Genomic DNA, 22,087 nt, shown 5'->3' with positions numbered 1-22,087 from the left:
ATATTTTCTGAGACATGCATCACCGGGTGATCCCATCATTGTGTGAATATCATAGAAACTCATACAAACCTAGATGGTATAGTTTGCTACACACCTAGGTTATATGACACAGCCTATTGCTCCTAGGTTACAAATCTGTACACCAGTTAGTGGACTAGATACTCTAGGCAATTGTAATACAATGGAAAGTATTTCTGCATGTAAATATAAAGAGTAGAGGAAAAATATGGTATTAAGATTTTATGGGACCACTGTCATATATGGGATCTATCACTGACCAAAACGTCATTGTGCAGTGCATGACTGTATTAATATATAGTTGAATCAGCTAGCGGTTCTCCCCTGAGTGCTCTTGAGACCTCTAGGGTACTATAATATTGGTTCTGTTTCTAGTTAAATGATAGGTATCCCAAGGAATGGTGTCCTATATTATGAATGTTGAAGACAGCAGATGCAACTGTTGCACAGTTAACTTTACTATTTAGAAATAAACAAAGAAATAAGAGTTCTCAGATCATTGATAAGCTGGAAAATAGTGTAAATTTTGAACAAATTTAAGTAGTATTTAATAAATGTAAAATTGCGTATTTTTGCAATGTCTTTAACCATCTTCTATGACTAATTCCTATTATCAATTAGGAATTGCTGTACAAATAGCTGTAGGCTTATCATATAGCCATATATCAGTATATAGTTAAGGCGTGAGTATCACAGACAAAAAGTGGACACTACAATATAAATAATAATTTATTTTTCTCTCATGAAAAAGTCTGGATACAAGCAGTCAAGCTTTGCTCCATTAAGTTTCAAGAGATATGGGCTCTTTCTATTTTGTTTCTTCATCAGGGATGGCCTCCATTTACAAGAAAAGCATCTAAGAGGTTCTCTGCATCCACAGACATCATCATGTCAACAGGATGGAGGACAAGATAAAGAAAGTGACAGAGGTGCAAGCTGCTATCTCTCAGAAGGGTTTAGAAAAATTGTCACTTACTACTCCCACTTACAACCCTTCGGCTATATTTTTGTTACATGGTCAAAGCTAGCTACAACAGAAGCAATGACCAGCTAAAATTCTGGGTTTGTGTTCATTTGAGAGAAAACGAGAATACATTTTGGGGGGAAACTAGCAGTCTCTGACATAGAATATCGTGACAGATAGATGGATAACAGGTCTTTAAAAGCAACTTTAGTAACTTTCACCTCATAACACCACAACACTTACTACATTAGGGACTTGAAGTGTCAGGTGTAATGAGATCAAGTACATGACCTTAAAATGATCTTATTTCATAAGTTATTAGAATCTCAGAGCCAGATCAGGCTAAAAGATCACTTAGTATAAAAAACACAAAGAACAAACATTCTTCACCAATGTGTATCCTAGGTTTTGTTTAAATACTTCAAGTTATATAATTCTGTTTTTTTTTTGAAAGCCTATTCTTCATCTCAAATGCTTTAGATAATATTAATTTTCAACCATTTATTCTAATCCTGTCTTTTAAAATGATGCTAAACAAATATTTTCTTTCTTCATCGAAATGATTCTTTAAAAACTAGGAAATAGCTGCTTTTACCCCTTTAGTGTCATCCCTAAAATCACCTTCAGGCTAAATAATCTGAATTTCTTGAACACAAGTTTTAGGTTCATTATCACCTGAGTAATGTCCTTCCTTTAGATTTCTGGATGCTCTTGCTTTTGTTAAGGTCAATCTTAACATCTGATACAACAATATTTATTCATCCTAAAACACAAGACTTTCTTACTTTCTTCTTTCTTCCTAATTCAAGCTGAACTAAACATAACAGAAATCATCTGGCAGCCGTTCACAGTACCCTCTCCCTCTTATCGCCACCCATCTCATTCCCATTGCTTAGATAAAGAGTATGTCATGTGACAAAAGCATGACTCACAATTACTTATATAGTTCATTTGTCCTGTGTCCTGTAGCATTAAACCTAATGATTTGGACAAGAAAAGACTCACCTGGCTTCATTTCCTTTTCTGCTGAATGTCAATTTCACATGACCATGGGGACTATTCATTAGCCTCTGAAACTTCCAGGAAGAGGGAATTTCTTTGCTTTTAATTTAGATCATTTAAACTATTTTAAAATAGTCTGAAAATAATATTTTAAATAATTATGCTTAATAGTACAATTTATACACACACATTGATATATTTTTATATATATATATGCATATGTGCATATATAAGCACTAATTTCTAAGTAGAAGAATTTGTTAATTAATCACCCTTAACGGCAAAACAGCTTCCCATTAGTCAAGCCTCAGGTTAATTAATTCACCAGACGATGAGTGATATAAGTCCTAGTGCTTTCTTCCTAACTACTTACTATTCCATCCAGAAGACATGCTCAATATATCTCTCACTGAACAGCCTGGTTTCTGCTTCTGCGGAGGCTGAATTTTAGCACTATATCTGATAAACATTTTCTTGGAATAAAAAAAAGAATGTAATTTTTTTTGACACAGACCTATTTAATGTTGGTGAGAATAGTGGGCACCATTTAGGATTCAAAAAAAAAGAACTATTCAGGGAGCAGCCACAGCTTGCCATTGAAGTTGAAGTAGATTTCTTATCAACACACAGAACTCAATTTTGCCAAGAACCTGAATCAACCTGCAAATGAATTCTTTCCCAGAGCCCATGAATAAGAACACAGTTTGGATGAGGCCTTGATTTTGGTATTGTGTAATCCTAAGCTAAGAATCCACTCAAACCCACCTGGACTTTTGACCTAGAAAGCTAATGATTGGATGTTATTTTTAGCTGTGAAGTTTGTGATAATTTGTAATGCAACAACAGACAACGTCTAAAAATGTCAAATAAATACCTCCAACTCAATTCGTCAAAAAATATTGCTCCTCTCAGTTATGTTTTGCAACCTTTCCCTTTTATTTCATAACGATTTCATTATTTTTGTTGTTGCAGCCAAAAAACTTAGTCATTCTTACATCCTCACTTTTTCTCCCATCTTTGTAGGTGTAGAATCCACCTCAAAATCCTATGGACTCTACTTCTATAAAATATGTAGAATTTAACCAGTTTTCACTCCTTCACCGTTCTCACCCTGGTCTGAGCCACTAACATCTCTCACCTTTTATTGCAACAGTCAACTAACAGGTAGTCACACTTCAACCTTATCTCACTAGCCTCCTGTGTATTTTGTGGACACAATAGTCTTTTCAAAACCTAAGTCATACCATATCTTTTCTCAAAATCTTGCATCATCTCCCCATTTGAACTCACAATAAAAGTCTCCAGGCAATGAGCTGGTAGGTCTTTATGATCTGTTCCTCCCACATCCAATGTATCTTTTCCTGTTCTCCCCTTTATTTTCTCTGTGCCAGCCATACTGGCTTCCTTAACATTCTAAAAACCCAGACAGTGTTACCTTAGTGTGTTTGTTCTAATAACCACTTTAACTCTGACTTGAGCTTCATCAAATCCCTCGCTTGCTTCAGGGTTTGCTCAGATTTTTATTCTCCATGAAACCTGCGCTAGCCACTGAAGCCCCATGCTTCCTATCCTCTCTCTTGGCCTTCCAGGTCCCTCCCAACTGCTCTGATGTCTTTGGTTATTTTTTCCATGGAGTTTATAAATTTTTAACATGCTATATACTTTGCTTTCTTATTGTGTTTTTTACTTATTTCCCATCTCTCTCCGACTACAATGTGAGCTCCTTGCAAACAGGAATTTGTGTTAGTTGTATTCACAGATGTGTATGTGTAAGGCACCTGAATATTGGCCTAGCACACTAAACAGCTCAGTAAATATTTGTTAAAGAAATGGGTGAAATGCAGACACTTACAGACACTATTTAGAAAAGAATAACATCTACAGATTTGAACTACTAGGTTGCCCCTGGCAGAGGCATGGTCAGAGGCACACAGCACAATAATAGTGAAACTAGATTTACCTTGGACACATTAACCATTGATCTTGATTGAAAACAAGGACAGCAACAATAAAATTTGATACTAAATCTTTCTTTGAGAATTTGCATGATAGACATACAGAGAATATGGAATCCTGGCTCTATGACTAACCAATGGCGGAATCTTGGTTAAGTTATTTAATTATTTTCTGTCTCAGTGTCCCATTTTAAACATGGAGATAAAATATATCCCATGAGGTTGTTTTGAGGGTTAAACAAGATAACAGATTTAAAGTGTCTAGAAGAGAGCCTGCACTCGGAGAATATTAGCCTTCCTCACCTCTGTGCATTCTTTGACTTCAAATTGTTGAACAAGTACCAAGACGTAGAATCTATCACAGTGATACCCCTTGACGTAGGGCATGTCTGTCATACGTCAGACCCCTATCCCTCTCCATTTTCCTTTCCTCTTTCTTCCTCCCTCACCCTTGTACAATCCATTATAACTCATCTTTCTACCTTCTACAGAACCTGGAACAGGTATTTGCACAGAAAATTCACTACATTTTGCTAAACAATTAAATCACTTAGGAAATGACCCAGCTTTTTGTTCCTCTATGATGGCATGTTTCGAAAAAGGCTGTACTATTTTATTATTTCAGAGTTCTTATTCCCGTGTTTCAGGGCTGGGACTAATGAATATTTTCCTAGGGATCTCTAAGTCCAGCTCTGGATGGCATCCACCTGGGCTCAGCACTTCAGGTGCATCTTTCACAATGTTGTCTCTGTGTGAATAAAGTCAGCCAATCCATGTGGCCACCCCTGGCCCTTGTACCTGCTCTTGTTTTATGGCTGTTATCCTTTTGAAAATGCATGTTACAGCATTCACACAGAAACTAGAGCACTAGATTGAAACACAGTTTCTCTTCTAAACACACTTCTTCATTTGCTTATGTTTTTCTCAGAAGTTTCCTTGGGGAATTAAATATATTTTTAATGTTTGTTTCAAGTGGGTTTTTTTTTTTTTAAGGAAAGAAGCTTTCTTCTTCTCCAAGTACTTTGATCTTTTTTTTTCTTGAAATACAATTCCTGAAGCTGAAGCTATAAACATTATTTTCTTCCTTGGAAATAGATAATTAGGTACCATTTTAAAAAGAGATTTTTAAAGGAGATACTTAAGCTCAAGTATGTAAAGAATGACACACTGTGAAACATGGGTACGGTTTTAGGCATGAGAAACTCTGCTAAAACATAATTATACAATGAGGAATTTCTACATGATAACAATTAACATTTAAGTGGCCAAATAATGCCTCACTCCCGTTTTACTCAGAGATGACCAGGGAAATGGAGTCTTCTAGTATAAGTGTGGCATGGCAATGGGAGGCATTTTTCAAAAGATAATGTAAGATTGGCAGCTTCTCCAAGTAGGTGCGTTAACTCTTCTTTAGACTGATGAGGAAATCCAGTTTCAGAGAGGCAAAGTGACTTGAAAGTATGTGGTTGTTTGCAGCTTTAATTTCCTTATCTGTAAAAGGAGAGCTGTCTGCATTTTCTCCATAACATTAGAAAACATGGATTCTTGTAGTTGAGATCAGCCCATATAAAATCCCACATAACCAGTATGTCAGACAATTGCCTCTGAACTAACTGAAGAGTAGGAAGAAATATGCCCCATTCATTCTGATGGCTCACATTCTGCTACAGAAGATGTGTGCCTTAATGCCTCATATCTCCTCAGCCTTCCCTTTTCATAAACCAGGTAATGTAAAGAAAAATAATGTGGCTATTGTGTTTTAAGAGATGTGTAGTTAATTAATGAGCTATTAATGTAACTTTAGTATATAAAGTTCCTTTTGAACCTCCTCTTTTTCCTGTCACTCTGATTCCATCAAGCTACCCACTCACCTAGTTTTAAGACATTGAATCTATAAAGTCACTTCCATGTAAGTACACAAATATTCGGCAAGTTAGTTAGACACTGGCACCATATGCAGTTCCCCAAAGAGTGACCCTATTTCAGCATTAATGCATCACACTCCCATAGTTGCACAAGAAATACTGACATAATGCTGATTCTATTTCAGTGATTAGTTTAGGCCCTGAGGCAAGGTATATAGGTAAATTATGGAACATTAGAAGTGTTTTAACAGATACATAAATAAATGCCATAGGGAGAAAGGGGAAGGTGAGATTAATCCTTTTTGCTGGGCTGGGGAGAGTCACAGGTCTTTAACCAAGGAGGTGATACTGAAACAGGTGCTCTGGTGATAGGTAGGATTCTCATCTGTACTCATGGAGAAAGGACAGAGGAAATTATCTGAGCAAAGGCCAGAGAGATGGTATATTAGTTTCCTGTGGCTGCTGTAACAAACAACCACACATTTTGTGTCCTGAAACATCAAAAATGTATTCTTTCACTGTTCTGGAGGCCAGAGGTCTGAAATCCAGGTGCCTGCAGGGGCAGGGCCAAGCTTTCTCTGGGGCTTTAGGAGGGAATCCTTTCTACTTCCAGTGGTTGTTGGTGTTGCTTGGCTTCCTTGGCTTGTGGCCACATTACTCCACTTTCTCCCTCTGTCATCACATTGTATTCTCCATATGTCTCTTACAGGGACACTTGTCTTTGGATTTAGTGCCCAACCAGATATCCACGATGATTCAACATAACTATCCTTCTTCCAAATAAGGTAGTATTCACAGGTTCTATGGACTTGAAATGGATTTTTTGTGGAGAGGTCATTTTTCAGCCTACGCAGATGAAAATGTATCTTATAAATAACTTATTGACTATGTGTGCGTGGGGAGGGTGGAGTTGGTTTGCAGTATTACACTAGCTTCTCCTATCTCAATCCGGTGATGAAAACTATAAGTTTTTAAGCTAAAGAATGTGACTACTATCTAAACTCAACACCTGATTTTTTAAATGAGGTAATAGGCTCAGGGACGTTAGATAATTTACGTAAAGTCGCATCATGAATTAGGGACACCATTTAAGTGGTAAATTTAGAATCCAAATAGAAGTCACCCATTTTAATGTTTTCTTGATAAAGGCTTTTAAACTGCATCCCCCCATTTTCTATCAAGTTATTAAAGACTCAGATCACACACACAGACACAAAATTCTAACATAATAGTGTGTACAGTAACTTCATCAATGAGTTGTTATAGGTCAAGCCATAAAGAACAGTTTTTTTGTAAATCCACTGTAAAGAAGAAGATTTTCAGATGCGGAAAACAGGAGTGTACATATACCCTAGTATCCATGACAACATACTGCAATTCTTTGTTTGCATACCTGCTTCCGAGAATTGCAAACATCTTGAGGGCAGGGATTACGTAACAGTGATGACAAATTTTGCCTCTACATTCATACTTTTTTTTTAAGTGACTGTCTATGGGCATAGTCCTGGTGGCTCTTTTAGAATAGTGATTCTTACCCCATCCCTCCAGTAACAACTGCTTGAATCAGGGGAGGACAAAAAGAATCCACCCACGGGTTGAAATACACTTTTTTTTCAATAAATAATTTATTAAAATTAGAGTCTAAGTTAGTATGACTGAGTCATGTTATTGGTGGAGTACAGGAGTCAAAGGCAATGAATTCTTGTTTTGATTCAATGGGCTGCCCAAGTATCCTTCCTAAAAGCCTCTTTACCTGAGCTGGCACACTTAAAATTGACCTTATTGACAGAACATCTCCCCATGTGCTAAATGAGAATGTCCCATCTGGATTAGTGGCCTCCTCTTCACCACTTCTGACCCTCAGCCAGAGAGGGCTGGAACATGTTACCTGCCTGTAAACAATAGACACCAAAGGCACAATCACTCATTTGGAGACTATTAAAGAAACCACTATCTATCAAGACAGTTTTCCACTTCTATGTTGTCCCTCATTGAAGTTATCAAATTTATAATCAGGGAGCAAATGCTTTCACCCAGATCCACTGACCACTGGCTATTGCCTGCAAAGCTAATGGCCAGGTGAAAAATTCATGAAATATATTTGAATCTATATATATTTTATAGACAAATATTCCACTTGTCATAATACACCATTTTCGAAAAAGTAATTGACAGTTCCTGTCTCTACTATTGCTGTGCAATATGGAGATGCATTCTACCGTCACATTTCAGAGTCAGCACTTGGAATATACTGGCTCTAGGATACAAAAGAAAAGCACAAACGTCACAGAAAGGCATCAAAGGGAATGAGCTCAATGGAAAATAGCATCTGGCTAAAAAGTGGACAATGGATATTTGGGGCCAATTAAGGTACGTAAAGCTCAGTGACAACTCTCTTTAAGCTACTCTATTAAACAGGTTCACCCCATCACATAGTGATGGCAGCAGTGATGGCAGTCGGGGAGGCGTGGCCAGGACTATCCACTCCACTGAGCCGGAGCTGAGAATAGGCCGGAGCCCTTTCCCTTCTGAGTTGGAAGGGTGGGAGCCCTGCCCTTCCAGGCGCAGCTGCAGCTGCCCAGCCACAGCTGCAGATCCAGGCATCTCTGCACTCTGGGAGGCCCAGGAAATCCCCTTTGCCCTGCAGGCTCGGAATAACTGCTCCCACTGCCTGGTCTCCCCGACTCCCGGCACCCACTCTGATTTTGGAGCAAAGTTGTGGCTAAGCTTGGGTGCTGTCACAACCCAGCTGGGTGTGCACATGCATGGGGTAGTGCTGACACACCAGTCCCATGCTGCCTCGGCCCCCTCTGGACTTTGGGTGCCGAGGAACATCGGAGACAGGCTGAGTGGGGACCGAGGGTGGTGGCTCAGCATGGGCCTGCAGGCACCCCCTCAGCACAAACAGCCTGGGTGCCGTGAATGGTGGCAGGAGGCCCTTTGAGGCCTTTTCTTCTAAATGGTCTGAGTTGAATATGTTAAATTAAAGCCAAGTCATAATAGAACAAAAACTTGGGACAATAGAACAGTTATAGTCTCGAAAGAAAAGATGTGTGTTTTTAACTTTGCAAATCCAAGGAAGTTCTAATCCTATCAAATCCTGGAAAGGTGATCTTGAGGCTTTAGAAGGGTTGATTCTATTGCTGGCCCTTTCAGCAGGGCCACTCCATCCAATGTCCATGTCCTACAGCCCATGAAAGCAATATCTGCTAGCTAACGGTCTTCCACATAATCAATCAGTCTTACCCTTCTACTCCCTGTCTGATTATACCATGCTGTTCTGCTCATTCTTATTTTTATTACTTTTTTTTTTGGATTCAAGGCTGTATTTCTGCACATCAGCTTGAACTGTTGTCTCTACTCCCTCTTGCGTGTAACACCTTTTCTGACTCACCTCCCGGCATATGGGCCTGCAGACATTCCGGTTCAGTCTGGCCCCTTTGGCCTCTGGTGTCATTGCTGCCTAGCAAGGGAAAGGCCCCCTGCCTGTGCCTCTCCATCAGTTAAGAGATTAGATTCAGTTCCTTGATGAAAATGTTTGATTTTTCCGAACATTTATTTTGCCCTTTAGAAGGGCATTCTTTCTAATTCCCAAAATAACACATGCTAGCGGACAAGAAGCCTGCTTGACTACTGAGACCTTTCGGGTCTCAGTGTATTCTAGTTCGAATGTTATTGCTATTCCTGATTGCCTGCAGTTTGATACCTCTGTGCAAATTCCTTTTCTCTGATGACCGAACTATAATACTTCAGAATTTTTCCTTGTATTTATAAAATATAAAAGCAAAAACTTTTATATATCCTAACAATGCCATTTAAAATTTTTATGTTATAACAAACCCAAAATAAGCACTATAATTTTTTTTAAAAAAAACCCTATACTTTCTGACATTTGACATTCAGAAATATCTTCTAAAAATAATTACAATCAGCATGGTCACTTGTAACAAGGTAGGTCAGTACAATAAGATCACTACAATGAGATAAATTACACTGCACTCAGATAACTACAATGATATGAATTGAAATGAAAACATGGTGTTAAGCTTTGTTTAAAAAGACACAATAGAACAATATGCCCTATTATAAATTAAAATGATTAAAAATTATCTTTCTTTATTCAGTTAATTTTTTTTTCAAGTTGCATGAAGGGATTTTTCTTTCTAGTTTAGAAAACTTCTTATGCTTTGAGTTTAAACACCACACTTATATTGTTCAATTGGATGAAGCACATTTTCCCCATTGTCCAAGGCCACTGACAAACATCACAGGTCCTTTTTAAACCACACATGGAACTAAAAGGATAGAATGGGTGGAATAAAGAGTCTACATTCTTTAAGAGTAAATGTTACATCTTATATGTTGTCAAGTTTGACAGAAGACTCACTCATCATAGACGCCAATGAACACTTACTTGGACTGTTTCTCTAGTAGTGAAGGATAATGAAATGTAGATATGTTCCTGATGCTTGACACCAGGATTTGAGTAGGTGGTTGGAGGTAGCACCTTCCTGAATTAATTCGTGTGGTGCTAACAACATCATCTGCCTACTAATGTTGTCTTTTTAAATTTAGCACAGCAGACTTTGATAACCTGCCTAGACCAGAATACAGGCCTTCTTAGGAATAAGCAGCTTTGCAGAGAGCTGTGGACAGCCAACAAGAAATGGTAGAAACTTAGATAGCCACACAATCATAGCAGGAGACTTCAATAATCTACCGACGACATTAGACAGATCATCGAGGCAGAAAACTAATAAGATATTTGGGACCTGAATAGACACTTGACCAAATAGCCCTAACAGATATCTATAAAACACTCCACCCAACAAGAGAATATAAATACTTCTCATCTGCACATAGTACATACCTTAAAATTGACTACATGCTCAGCCATAAAGCAATTCTCAACAAATTGAAAAAAAAATCATATCAACTACACCCTTGGACAACAGCACGATAAAAATATAAATTAATACCAAGAAGATCCATCAAGATCATACAATTACATGGAAATTAAACCTGCTTCTGAATAACTTTTGGGTAAATAATGAAATTAAGGCATAAATCAAGAAATTCTTTATAACTAATGAAAATGAAGATACTATCAAAATCTCTGGGACACAGCTAAAGCAGTGTTAATAGGAAAGTAAAGCACCAAACACTTACACCGAAAATAAGAAAGATCTCAAACTAACAACCAACCTAACATCGCCTCTAGAAGAACTAGAAAAACAAGAGCAAACCAACCCAAAACTAGCAGAAGAAAATAACCCAAACCCGAGCTGAATGTAACGAAATGAAGAGGCAGGAAATCATATAAAATATCAACAAAGCAACAGGTTGGTTCCTTGAAATAATACATATGATTGATAAACTGCTAGCTAGACTAATAATGAAAAAAAGAGAAGATCCAAATAAAAAGGGGACATTGCCAGTGACTCCACAGAAATATAAAGTCCCCCAGAGACTCTTATGAACACCTCTATGCACACAAACTAGAAAATCTAGAAGAAATGGATAAATTCCTGGAAACATGCAAGCTCCGAAAATTCAATGAAAAAGACATTGAAGCCCTGTCCTGAAGATCAATAACAAGTTCCAAAGTTGAATCAGCAATAAAAAGCCTACAAACCAGAAAAAGCCCTGGACTACATGAATTCACAGCCAAATTCTACCCATTGTATAAAGAAGAGCTGGTACCAATCCTACTGAAACTATTTCAAGAAAATTGAGAAGGGGGGTCTCTTCCCTAACTCATGCAGTGAGGCAAGCATCATTCTGATAGCAAAACCCTGCAGAGACACAATAACAAAGAAAACTTCAGGCCAATATTCCTAATATTGATGCAAAAACAGGTATTAATGCAAACATAGATGCAAAAATCCTCAACTAAATACTAGCAAACTGAATCCAGCTGCACATGAAAAAGCTAAAGCCACAATCGAGTAGGCTTTCTTGGAAGGCAAAGTTGATTCAACATACACAAATCAACAGATGTGATGCATCACATAACCAAAACCAAAAATAAAAACTACATGATCATCTCAATAAACGCAGAAAAGTCTTTCAATAAAATTCAGCATCCCTTCATTTTAAAAACCCTCAACAAACTAGGCATCAAAGGAACACACCTCAAAATAGTAAGAGCAATCTATGACAGACCCACAACTGACATGATGCTGAACAGATGACACCTGGAAGCATACGCCTTGAGAACTGGAAAAAGAAAAGAATGTCCATTCTTCCCACTCCTATTCCACTTGGTCCTAGAAGTCATAGCCAGAGCTACCAGACCACAGAAATAAATAAAAAGCATCCAGATAAGAAGAGATGAAGTCAAACTATATCTCCCTTTGCAGACAATATGATTCTATACCTAGAAAATCCCATAGTCTCTGCCCAAAAGGTCATAGATCTGATAAACAACTTCAGCAGCATTTCAGGATACAAAATCAATGTACAAAAAGCATCCAATATATAATCTGAGAGCCAAATAAACAACAAAATTCCATTCATATTAGCCACAAAAAGAATAAAATACCCAGGAATACAGCTATTCAGGGAGGTAAAACATCTCTACAATGAGAATTACAAAACACTGGTGAAAGAAATCAGTGAAAAGATCCCTACAGTGAGGATTTCAAAACACTGCTGAAAAAAAATCATTTCATGAAATGGAAAACAGTCCATGCTCATGGATTAGAAGAATCAATATCACTAAAATGGCCACATTGCCCAAAGCCATGTCCAAATTCAGTGCTATTCCTATCAAACCATGAATGACAGTTTTTATAGAATTAGGGAAAAAAAACTATTCTAAAACTCATATGGAACCAAAAAGAGCCTGACTAATCAAATAAATCCTAAGCAAAACGAACAATGCCAGATGCATTACACTACCTGACTTCAAACTACATTCTAAGACTACAGTAACCAAAACAGCATAGTACTGATACAAAAATAGACACATTGACTAATGGAACAAGTTAGAGAACCCAGACATAAAGCCACACACCTACAACCATCTGATCTCCAACAAAATCAGTAATAACAACCAATGGGGAAAGGAGTCCTTAGTCAATAAATTATGCTGGGATAACTGGCTAGCCATATGCAGAAGAATGAAATTGTACCACTTCTTTTTACCATATACAAAAATCAACTCAAGATGGATTAAAGACATAAATGTAAAACCTAAAACTATAAAAACGCTAGAAGAAAACCTAGGAAATATGATTGTGTACCTAGGCTCCAGCAAAGATTTCATGATGAAGACTCCAAAAGCAATTGCAAAGAAAACCATAATTGAGAAGTAGGACCTAATCAAACTCAAAAGCTTCTGCAGAGCAAACAAAGCTATCAGCAGAATAAAAAAAACAACCTACAGAATGGGAGAAAATATTTGCACACTGCATCCAACAAAGGTCTAATATCAGCATCTATAAGGAACTTAAATTAGCAGGCAAAAAACAATCAAGCCCATTAAAAAGTGAGTAAAAGATGTAAACAGACACGTCTCAAAGGAAGACATACATGTCGCCAACAAGCATATGAAAAAATGCCCAACATTGGTAATCACCAGGGAAATGCAAATCAAAACCACAATGAGATACCATCCCATGCCCGTCAGAATGGCTATAATTAAAGGGTCAAAAAGTAACAGATGCTGGTGAGGTTGTGGACAAAAGGGAACCCTTATACGCTACTGGTGGGAATGTAAATTAATCCAGCCAGTGTGGGAAGCAGTTTGGAGATTTCTTAAAGATCTTAAAACACAACTACCATTTTACCCAGCAATTCTGTTACAGGGTATGTACCCCCCAAAATATAAATTTTTCTACCATAAGGTCACATGCATGCATATGTTCATAGCAGCACTATTCACAATAGCAAAGACATGGATGAACCTAGATGCCCATCAAGAGTGGACTGGATTAAAAAAATATTATATGGTACAGATATACAATAGAATACTAGGCAGCCATAGAAAAGAATGAGAACATGTCCTTTGCAGCAACATGGATAGAGCTGGAGGCCCCTATCCTAAGTGAATTAATGTATGAACAGAAAATCAAATTTTACATATTCTCACTTATGAGTGAGAGCTAAACATTGAGTACACATGGACACAAACACGGGAACAATAGACACTGGGGCCTATCTGAGGGTGGAGAATGGGATGAGAGCGAAGATTGAAAACTATCTATCAGGTACTGTGCTCATAACCTGTGTGATGAAATAATCTTTAAACCAAACACCTGAGACATACAATTTATCTATGTGACATGCCTGCACATGTATCCCCTGAACCTAAAAGTTGGAAATGAAAAAAAAAAAGATCTAGTCTGATCAACACCAACCTTTGTTAATGGGGAAGGGCCTTCATTAATGGGAATGATAAAAAAAAAAAATGGGTATTTTAGGTGATTTAAGTTTTCTCATTATCTGAGGTTTGAACAGAAACCCATATTTTAATTAAAAAATTCTGTTGTTGGAAAGAAATAGACTACTGGGCTCTCAAATAGGAGGAAGGAATCCAAGAATAACCTAAGAATAATTTTCCCTATTATTGAGAGCATGCTATAGGAGGTTATTTAATATTTTAATTAGTCTACTGACATTTGTATGTTTCTTTGATCAACTTCATTTTCAAAGACTAGTTTAGTTTTTAAATAATTTTTTCATATCTTATAAAGACTAGGTGTGTATATTACAAGGGCTGATTAGCAAATCAAATTTTAAGACACTTTTTTATACTTAGAAAAAAAATCTCACATTAAATAATAAAAATTATTTTCAGTAGAACAGACTTCTTCAAAAGGTAAGCCTGGAAATTGTTTTTACTCATTATTTTTTTCTTCTAGCCTAAATGGAAAATGGAATGTCATACAAACATACCTACCTGCATATTTCACTTGCTTTAGAAAGTATATAATTATGAATACAAAAATAGTAGCAGTAACATTACATAGCACTTAATATGAGCCAGACAGTTTTCTAAGTGCAGATATTTATCTTACTTTATTTCTCACAGCAACCCTATGAGGCAGATTGATCATCTTTATTTCACAGATGAGGAAATCAAAGCATCAAAACTTTGAGATTAAACAGTTGCAATTCTAACATAGACAGTGTGGCATTAGAGAATGTACCTTTAACCATTATGCAGTACTGCCTTCCAATATGCAAAACACCAAAAATAGAATAATCACTTAAGAAAAGGGCCGGGCACGGCGGCTCACGCCTGTAATCCAGGCACTTTGGGAGACTGAGGTGGGTTGATCACCTGAGGTCAGAAGTTCGAGACCAGGCTGGCCAACATGATGAAACCCTGTCTCTACTAAAAATATTTTTAAAAATTATTCGGGCATGGTGGTGGGTGCCTGTAATCCCAGCTACTTGGGAGGCTGAGGCAGGAGAATTGCTTGAACCCAGGAGGTGGAGGTTGCAGTGATCCGAGATTGTGCCACTGAATTTCAGCCTGGGTGACAGAGCGAGACTCTGTCTCAAAAAAAAAAAAGAAAAGAAAAGAAAAGAAAGAAAGAAAGGAAGCACTGAAGTGAAAATGTGTCTTATGAGTTCTCTAATGCTATTAAATACAAGTGCCTCCTCAAGGCCTAGTCTCAACCTGTCCAAAGCTGAATTAATCACCTCTCCAAAGCTTGCCTTTTAGTGGTACATTCCTCTGTATGAGTCAGGATAGATTAGTTGATGGCACAGTTAACAAATGACCCTGGTATTTAACTGTCATAGAGGAATAAATTTATATTGTTGCTTAGCTAGGGCTTTGTTTCATGTCCTCTTGATCCTGGGATCCACGTGGTACAGTAATGTCCATTTGGAACACTGAAGGTCTTATGGTAGAAAGAAAAGAAAACATGTGAATTAAATGCCTTTTCTTACAGCTTTATTTCCACTTGTAGAGAAACACAGATTCCTGGTCATGTTTTATTACCTAAAGGAAGTCACAAGGCCAAGTATCCAATAGGTCGGAGATTTTAAACTTATGCACAAAAAAATTAATGAGCAATCATGTATGCAACTACCGCCTCATCTTATTTGCATTACCACCCATACAAAGCAGAAACCTGGAATTTATTCCTAAATTATATTTTTACAGCACCTTTCCAAAACAAAACAACACCCAAGACTTACGTAGTCCTCACTGTAAATACTTCTCTCGACCATTCACTCTCCTCCACTCCCAGTGCTGATCTCAAAATCTTCCTCCCAGACTTGTCTCCTCTAATGGATTTCTCATCCTCTGTCCAGCCTCATCCCCTTTTGGTCGTCATTCACCCTGACAACAAAGTGATGCTGAAAAATGAAAATTAATATTGTCCCTCTTTTTTTTTAATCATTCGTCAATGATTATGCATCTTCTACACAACTGATAGGAAAAGCATCTCTGCCAACACTATTGTTTCACCACCGTATCAGTTTCCCACAAGAGTTTTGCACTAGACCCCCAATAACTCTATGCAGTTCATTGACCACACCATTCTACTTCATGTTTTCAATCCTTGAATGATGCTGTTTCATCTATATAGTTTTCTACATCCTGTCTCTGCCAAGCAAAAACATCTACTTTAACAAATATCATTGCTTTTATGGAAGCTTGTTCCACCTTTTCCAATGGTTGTTTCTAACTCTGCACTATAGCACACTCTGAATGGGAAGTGGCAATTCCATCTGTTCATTTATTCACATATCTTTTTACATAATAAGTATTGCTTTACCTGCTTATGGCTTCTATGAACTGTGAACTACTTAGGAGAAGTGTTTACATATTATCCATTTTTGTACCTGCAGTGCCTACCTAAGTGTCCAGAATATAATAGCTACTCAGCAAATCTTGAATAATTTTTGAGTCCTCATTAAACAGTAAAGGAAGAGAATAAAGAGTGTGGGTGCGATTACATTTTAAATCAAACAGGACTGTATACAAGAACACGGAAAACATGACAAGAAGTGGGATTAATGAGGCAAGAAATAAGAAAATAGAGAAGATGCTGCTTAAGATATACAAACATGAAAACATGAAAGGAAAGAAAATTTTGGAGAAAGGTTAAATTCGATGTTTGAATAGATTAAATATTAAATTGTGACAGTCAACAAGTTTACATTCTCACTTTAATTTTCTTATATAATATTACAATTAGTTTCTATGTCTTTTAGAACAAGGTAGTCTCTTATTTTCATGCCTTTTCTCTTAAAATTAAGTAGCTGTAATGTAAAAGAACATTCGATTTTAAAAATATGAACATGGCCTGTTTCTCTGGAATTTTATTTTCTTCAAGCTCTTGAGGTCTTTAACATCAAAATATTTTAATAGTAAAATATATTAAATTTTTGACTTTTAGATTTTATATTCTGTAGCTTCTATTCTGCTGGCAATCAAGAGTTTTGATATGCTCTTATTCTTAGACATACATAAAAGTAAAATTTTCACTACTGTTAATCTAAAATTTTACCAGAGTACTATCATTGTAACTGAGTTGATGCACTTAAGCTTATAACTAGTGGTTTGCAATAAAATAACTTTTATGCAGAAACTGAATAATCAAATGAAGGTGAGAAGAATTATAGCTTAGAAAACCTTCTGACATATTACATCTGTCTAGCATTTACCCAGTAAATGACTACTTGAACTTTTTAATAGAATTCACACACAGGAAATAATAAAAAAATAAATTATGGTGAACAAGAAAAGTTCTTCTCGTCCCATAGCAGTCAAAATAATTTCTCATTAAACTTGGTTGTTCCTTTCAGACTTGCCTCTGAACTCAAATACTTCTCCCAGCATAAGTGGGCAGAAAGCATGATGGAATGGATAGAGTTGCAGCACAGAAAAGGTTTGCTAAAAGCCTTTGAAAAGAGCAGTGGGAAAACAAAAAGGTCAGTTTCACCAATGAGATTGGATTGTGATCTGATGTGGCTTGAAAGAGTTTAAGACCCTCAAAAAAATTTAGTTCTACCACCACAACACCATCGCAGCAGGTGGAAAAATCTGCCAGTTTGAACGTGGGGAAAATGTCAATGCATATGATGACTTGGAATCAGGTGAAGAATCAAATGAAGAATCAAACATCCAAAGGTCAGGCCTCTGGATAAAATTAAACTTGGTAGCCAAATTTAAAATGATCAAGAGTTTTCAGGATTTTTTTACTCACAGAAGCTGATGATCAAATAATATTTTTGAGAAAGCAATTGAAAAATAGTATGAAATCAGACCTGAATGTTATTGCACACTGAGAGAAGCTGTGAATCAATGAGTCAAGAAGTTGGAAAATGAATGGATAATCCTTTTCATTACTTCATAAAATGAATGGATTGTATCTATTAAATATACACTGAAAGAAGACAATGGGAGATGCCCTTGGCAGGTTAAGATGATTAAGTTTATCTCAGATTTTTTTTTATAGGAGTCACGCTCCCTGGAGTGCTCTGTACTCTAAAGGAACGACCAAAAATACCATAAACATCAGGGAAAGACCAGAATCTCCTTAGGATAATTAAAGGTGAAAGAGGCAAGCTTCTCAACAGAATAGAATCTCTGACCCCAGAAGTAGGAATAGCATTAAGGATTGGTTTTATTGCCAAGGTAAAAAATCCTAAATGATTTTCCTATATGTGTACGCTAGCTTATTCTGAATATAATTGAAAGTATCTAAATAAAATACCCAAAGAGACCTATACATTTATATTTTTTAAAGGTGAAAACATACAGTAATGGAAAAATAAGGATAAGGATATGAAATTGGAACCAAATGAAGCCACTGCGATTAGAATGGTAGGGTCATTTATTTGGTTCTAGGCTTTTTAATTGTCAGTGCAAAAAGTGAGAAGTAGTTATTACGAATTTCAGGGTCCATAAGATTAAAGTAAAGCAGTTGCTCAGAAGAACGATCCTAAGACAAGAAAGGAACCTCTTCATAAGATTTTCATAGAGAAGACCCAATGTAATAAAATGAAAAATTTTCTCAACATTCTCAAATATAATCAACTTTCATGGAGCTGTTTCTTATTTAAAAATAACCCCAAACACGGGCTCGATGGCCTTGTAAAAAACTGTTTCAGGGATACAGAAGCCAAGAGTACATTTCAGCATTCTTCATTTTAGCATTTCTTGATGAGAAAGTGAACTGCATATCCTTCAGGAACTCTGTCATAATGCTGCCTCTCCTTATTAATGCTAAATGGGAATTGGGTGACAAGAAATTTAGAAATTCACTCTTTTAAAAGCTTCTCAAGGATAGCTATTCTATGTTGCTAGATAAGTAAAGATTCCTACAGGATAAGTAAATACACATGTTTTAAGATTGAGGTTGTTTACGAAAATTGCTTGATTTTTATTGAGGTTGAGACATCAAAAGGCTGCCAGGGCCTAAGAAAAGACTAGAGAAAGCAAGAATATTTATCTTAACCTAAAGTTTGGAGAACAGGAAAAGGTGGTTCCTATTGCATATGAGATTGTTAGGATAAATAATTGTTTCCTGAGATAATCTTTAAATAGGTGGGTAAGAAACTTCATCGGTTCCTTAATACACTTCTAATCCAACCTATTAATAAGACAGCGTAAATATGTCTGACTGAATTATTACAGATTATTACTACCTCTTAACAAGGGTGCAATGCTGCATGGCAGGGGTCACTATATATATGTAGTTTTATATATATATATATATATACAGTTTTATATATATACATATGTAACTATTATATTTATGTTTTATTTAAAAGTCTGAATATTTTAGACTTGTAATGAAACAACTTGGCTCAGATTTTTTTTTCTTAAAATAAAGAAAAAATAAAAAATTTTCTTAAAATAAAGAAAAAATATCTCAATCTGTAATCCCTTCAATAAAATAAATGCTATAAAAACTAGACATGTACTTATTATCTTCTTGTGCTAAGGCTGACAAAAGGTGGTTTTATATGCATAAGTATGTGTGTTTTCTTACTGAGATTTTTGCAAAGCACAGCATGCACTTCAGTTAGAAACGCGAAATAATCTGCAGTGTGATTGCTCAGTGCTGTTGCTGGGAGGCTTGGAAACTAAACATGGGATTTGATACCCAGCAAGAACGATCACTCATTGAGGCAGACCCACAATCTGGTATTTATGAAAATGTTGAAGACTTCCCAGGTCGCTTTAAATATTGTTTAAATGAGAAAGCTAAAAATGATTTTGTCAGCACAAAGTTTTAAAATGCAAATAGGCAAGAAAATATGCATAGTAATAATCATAAAATGCAAAGCAACTATGAAGCAATTACATTTATAAACATTATGCATTCATAATGACTAGCTATTTTTTAGAAAAAATAAACAATTTTAGTATTATTGGATTTCAAATTTCATTAAATTCATTCAGCAGAATTGTGACAAGGTTAGTATGATTCTTAAGTGAACCAGCCAACTCAACTATGTACTTTGAGACTAACGGTCTAACAATGTAAAATTTATTATTTCTCATTTGTATCTCCATGATTGACACTTTATACAGCAAGTGTATTTTCTAAAGAGTAAAAGTACAGGTCCACAGCTACCTATTATTACAAAATACAGAAAAGGTAGGGCTGTACTCTTGAGAACAAACCCCCAACTAAACAGTTAGAAATCCAACTATAGTTCTTATGCAGGTAAAGAGTTTCCAGTCAATGTGTCATAATTACTTTTGAAACACTTGTGAAGATTTTATAATACTCATCTTACTATAAATTCAATACCACCAAAATGAAGATATAGAGATGTCAGGCTATGTCTATGAATGTTCACTACATAATGTAACTTTAAAGTCTTATCTTGAAGAGCTTTCAAACAGTCCATTCAATTAAATATTTATTGAGCACCCTCTAGGTGCTTGGCATTGGATAAGCTCCAGAGGGGTGTAGACCAGAGAACACTTTATCTTTGGATCTTTGGGTCAGCCTAAGAAACAATTCCTTGTGCTAACAATCTCATAGGCACCAGGAAAAATCTTTTCATACCCTCTTTATTGTATGTGAACAATGTTTGGTGCTAAGATAAAGTGACTCTCTAAAATGTGTTGAAAAGGGTAATTATACTTCTTCAGGAAAATTTTGCAGAGAATATTGCTTGCATCTGAAATTTGGATAATAGGAGGAATTTTGTCTGGTATATAAGAATTTTTTTTTTATTTCCCAGCAAAGGGAAGTGATGTAAGAAAAGTCACACACAGGATAAGTTAGAACTTAACACGACCTTAAGCATACTAAGTACCTTACCCTGGCTATAGTGGTAGGAAAACAAACCCAACAGTATATAGAAGTACTATGATGTCTCCTGTCCAAACATTTTAAAAACCGAATATTGATGTTTTCCAACTCTACAAGTAAAATTTGTTATTGCAAATTGATGGAAAAGAGATAAACGCTTAAAATCAAAATCAAAATCACAGCTGTTAAAATTTCACTCAAAAACATGCATATACCCATATAGTTGCAGAATAATAATTATGGAATCATCATGTGCATTGTTGCTTTATTATGTCATCAAAATTTCCCCAGATCGTTAAGAACCATTGAAAATATGCTCTCTTGGTGTTTCCCACATGTGGGAATTGGTAGTTTTCCCACATGTGGGAATTGGTAGTATTCCCACATGTGGATTGGCATAGCTCTGTTGGCTTTTCTCTACAGATGGGCATGCAGTTGGATTTATTATTTTTGATATGATAAATGCTCTTGTCTAGAAAATCCTCTTGGCATCTCTGATCACTGATTTTGGACAGATTCCTAGAAGTGAAACTATGGCATCAAAAGATATAAGTAACTTTCAAGCTTTCAGCACAAACGGTGAGACTTCCTTCCAGAAGGGTGGCTCCAGTACATATTCCCACCAACAAGTATAAGAACACTGCTGCACCACACTGAACTATGCTGTTAAAGAACCTTCACTAGATTTATACAGGGAAATGGCATCTGTTTAAATGTGCACTTACTTGATGGAATTTTGAACCAGACACTGAGGGAAAGAAAGGCTCTTTGGGGAAGAACTCAAAGTAAATACAAGAGCCCACTGTTTCAGGTGAAAGATGTGAAGATCTTTTAGATCTTCTGAAAGAAATAAAGAAAATGAAAGAAAAATTTCTAAAAAGCAATAAAAGTGGCCATTTAAAACAGAACTTTAAGGAGACATTAGAGAAGGCTCTGAATCCAGAGTTGAAATATACTGGGAAAGGAAGTGGATTCGTCTATTAAGGCATAGACTGCATGTGGCTTCAACAACAGAAATTTATTTCTTGCACTCTAGAG

At 36.3% G+C, this 22,087-nt stretch overlaps 1 protein-coding gene and 1 long non-coding RNA gene across 9 annotated transcripts in view; one reads left to right on the top strand and one right to left on the bottom strand.

Moving 5' to 3' along the window:
- Positions 1-22,087, bottom strand: part of ROBO2 (roundabout guidance receptor 2) — a 1,748,609-nt gene that overhangs the window by 1,343,874 nt on the left and 382,648 nt on the right. The gene's annotated exons all lie outside the window — the stretch shown is intronic.
- LOC134729999 (uncharacterized) overlaps positions 1-22,087 on the top strand; it is a 34,290-nt gene that overhangs the window by 7,378 nt on the left and 4,825 nt on the right. Inside the window, exon 2 of the long non-coding RNA XR_010111582.1 lies at positions 17,580-17,705. This is a non-coding gene — a long non-coding RNA (uncharacterized LOC134729999). The remainder of the gene's footprint in view (positions 1-17,579; positions 17,706-22,087) is intronic.

Source organism: Pan paniscus, chromosome 2 (genome assembly GCF_029289425.2).
Source record: "Pan paniscus chromosome 2, NHGRI_mPanPan1-v2.0_pri, whole genome shotgun sequence".
Taxonomy (NCBI): Eukaryota; Metazoa; Chordata; class Mammalia; order Primates; family Hominidae; genus Pan; species Pan paniscus.
This window is presented reverse-complemented; position numbering and strand designations above follow the sequence as displayed.